General features: G+C 36.1%; 1 non-coding gene across 1 annotated transcript; it reads right to left on the bottom strand.

The window, feature by feature from the left end:
• Positions 1-1,669: 1,669 nt before the first annotated feature.
• LOC121211812 (small nucleolar RNA R71) lies at positions 1,670-1,776 on the bottom strand. Its single transcript, XR_005907030.1, has one exon. It is a non-coding gene; the product is annotated as a small nucleolar RNA R71 (small nucleolar RNA).
• Between the last annotated feature and the right edge of the window lie 1,739 nt (positions 1,777-3,515).

Here is a 3,515-nt window from a genome sequence, read left to right as displayed (position 1 = left end):
AAGACTGAAGATCTCCCCTCAATTTCCCTTTAGGAGTTTTGAGTTTTTCTTTATGTTTTGTATTCATTATTCTTCTGAGATGTTTACCTTTTTAGTTATGAAATAAAATCCCTAAATACCTAAGGGGAATGAAACCTAAGACAGATTTTGTTATTATTATCTGAATTGTATGATAAATATTTTACCTGTTGTTAATTATGTGTTCTTAATTCTTGTTTTGATATTCCAGGATATTGATTCAAGTTAAGCTCTTATTCAGAGGAGGAATAGACCCTATCTAAGAGTACATTTTTCATAATTAAACGGAGTTAATTGCGCGCCTAGAGATAGGGTGACAAGATTTTACCGAATTAGGGTGAAACCTAATAAGGGGATCCATAGATCGAGTTAATGCAACCCTAGGGAGTTAATTAGAAAGAGATTTCAATTATTCAACCTAGGGTTAGACGTTGTTAGTCTCAAGAGGGATAATAATATAACTTAGGGATTTCTATGGATCAAGTCAAATAAATAAATCGTCTGATTCAGAGTCAAATAACAAGTGAAGTCTAGGTGGATTTTTCCTTAGGTATTGTCTTAATTCAATCATTTTTCCAAAAGTATTCCCCAATTCTATTTTCTGTGAATTCTTAGTTTAGTTAATTAGTTAGTTAAAACAAACCCCATTATTCTTAGGCTAGATAATAAAAAGATAGTCATTACTAGTAATTTTAGTTCCTTTAGGTTCGATAATCTGGTCTTGCTAAAGTTATACTACTGTTCGATAGGTACACTTGCCTTTATCGTGATAATAGTTAGTTTCAAGAATGATTCATTATAAATATTTAAAACCTGTCACGAATATTACTATTGTTTGATAGGTACACTTGCCTTCATCGTGATAATTGTTAGTTTCAAGAACGATTCATTATAAATATTTAAAACCTATTACGAATATCACGTATCATGTTTTTGGAGCCGTTGTCGGGGAACTAGGATATTAGGAACACTCGATTTTTATTACTTTAGCCATTTACTTTTACTTCAATTTAAATTTTATTCTAATTTTTATTACTAATTCTTCTTTTTCCCTTTTTTTGGCAGGTTGTTATAGTTTATGACTAGAAGAAACCCGCCAGGACCATTACTTTTTGACAGTGAGATCGATCATACAGTTCGCAGAAACCAAAGAGAAATAAGGTGAAACTTAAGATACAAAGAGAACGAGCAAGAGGACGATATTCAAACCACAACTGAGGAGATGGCTGAAAACCAAGAAAATTCGCTACCTCCTCTAATTGCTGTTAATCAAAATCCTCCTCCACGCACTATGTATGATTATGCTAAACCTAATTCAATAGGAACTAATTCAAGTATAGTTAGACTTGCTATTGCTGCAAATAATTTTGAATTGAAACCTAACACAATTCAAATGATACAACAGTTTGTTCAGTTTGATGGTTTGCAGGATGAGGATCCCAACGCTCACTTGGAAAATTTCCTAGAATTTTACGATACCTTTAAAATTAATGGCATTTCTGATGACACCATTCGCCTTCAGTTGTTTCCCTTTTCGTTAAGGAATAAGGCTAAATAATGGTTGAACTCGTTACCACGAGGGTTAATCACTACTTGGAAACAAATGACTGAAAATTGTTTATTAAAATATTTTCCACCGGCTAAAACAGCCAAATTACGTAATGATATCTCTTCTTTTATGCAGATGGATTTAGAAATACTCTACGATGCATGGGAGAGATACAAGGACCTTTTGAGAAGGTGCCCTCACCATGGGTTATCGCTTTGGCTACAGGTTCAAACGTTCCATAATGGCCTGAATCCTTCGACTCGGCAGATGATTCATGCAGTCGCTGGAGGAACTATCAATAATAAGACACCTGAGACGGCTTACGAATTTATTGAGGAGTTGTCACTGAATAACTATCAATGGCAAGTTATGAGAACAAAGCCGACGAAAGCAGCCGATGTTTTGAACCTCGAGGTGGTTACTATGCTATCTAACCAAGTAGAATTCTTAAATAAAAAGATTGATGGTTTGTGTGGTTCTACTCAGGTACATCCAGTGATGAGGTGTGATTCGAATGGAGGAGGAGCATGCCCAGTATATCAACCCTTCAAACCTAGTATCGAGGAGGAACAAGTCCAATATATGGGTAACAATAACTCTAGATCCCAAAATAACCCATATAGTAACACTTATAATGCAGGTTGGAGGAACCATCCCAATTTCTAGTGGGGCAGTCAAGGAAATCAAAGGCCACAACATCCTCCGGGTCTTCAACAACCACCTTACCAGCAAGAAAAGAAGCCGAACCTTGAGGAGATGCTAACCAAATTCATCTCGGTGTCAGAAACTCGTTTTCAGAATACTGAGACAGCACTCAAAAATCAACAAGCATTAATCCAGGGGCTCGAAACTCAAATTGGATAGCTCGCTAAGTTAATTTCCGAATGACCACAAGGTAGCCTACCAAACAACACTGAATCTAACCCAAGGGAGCAACTCAACGTGATTGCCATTCAAGATGAGGAAGGGTTAGTTGCAAAACCAAGGCCAGAAAAGGTGGTAAGCAAAGGTAAGAATGAGGTCAGCCAAAATAACCCAAAGCCGGTAAGTACAGAATATAAACCTCGTGTGCCATACCCCAATGCGACAAGCAAAGATCGCTCAGACAAACTATTTGGTAAATTTCTTAAACTTTTAAAGAAGCTACATATTAACCTACCGTTTATTGAAGCACTTTCGCAGATGTCTAATGCAGTTAAATTTTTAAAAGAGCTTCTAGCAAATAAACGAAAGTTAGATGAAAGATTGCATGTGGAGTTGAACACGGTTTGCTCAGCCATACTTCAGAATAAGCTACCAACAAACTAAAAGATCTAGGGAGTTTTACGATTCCTTGTTTAATTGGTCGTTTAGATGTTAATAATGTGTTGGCTGATCTTGAGGCTAGTATCAATGTTATGCCTTACAAATTATTTAAGCAACTAGGTCTAGAGAAACCCAAACAAACTAGGATGAGCATTCAATTAGCAGATAAAACTGTCAGATTTCCTAGGGGTATCATTGAAGATGTACTCGTTAAAATTGACAAATTTATATTCCCAGTTGATTTTGTTGTTTTAGACATAGAAGAGGATAGTAATGTTCCTTTAATTTTGGGAAGGCCCTTTTTAGCAACTGCTAGAACAATTATTGATGTTGGCATAGGTGAACTCACACTTTGTGTAGGAGACGAAACAATCAACCTTTAAGCTCGCAACTCGAACAACACATCAAAAATTGAAGGTGATTGTACAAATTGTTCTACTCAGACTAATCATACAGTGCAACCTATTTTGCAGGAAATAAGTTTGAAGGACACACATGAGCCATGTTCAATCCTCAACAAAGAATCTACCCATGAAGAACGAAGCTTACGAATCGAGGAGTTAGATGAATGATTGACATTTAAACTGAAAAAACACGATAAACCAAAACTTCGCTAGAACGAGCCCAATGCCTCACCAAATCA

Source organism: Gossypium hirsutum, chromosome A12 (assembly GCF_007990345.1).
Source record: "Gossypium hirsutum isolate 1008001.06 chromosome A12, Gossypium_hirsutum_v2.1, whole genome shotgun sequence".
NCBI lineage: Eukaryota > Viridiplantae > Streptophyta > Magnoliopsida > Malvales > Malvaceae > Gossypium > Gossypium hirsutum.
The sequence above is the reverse complement of the archived record's forward strand: the minus strand, read 5'-3'. Positions and strand labels throughout refer to the sequence as shown.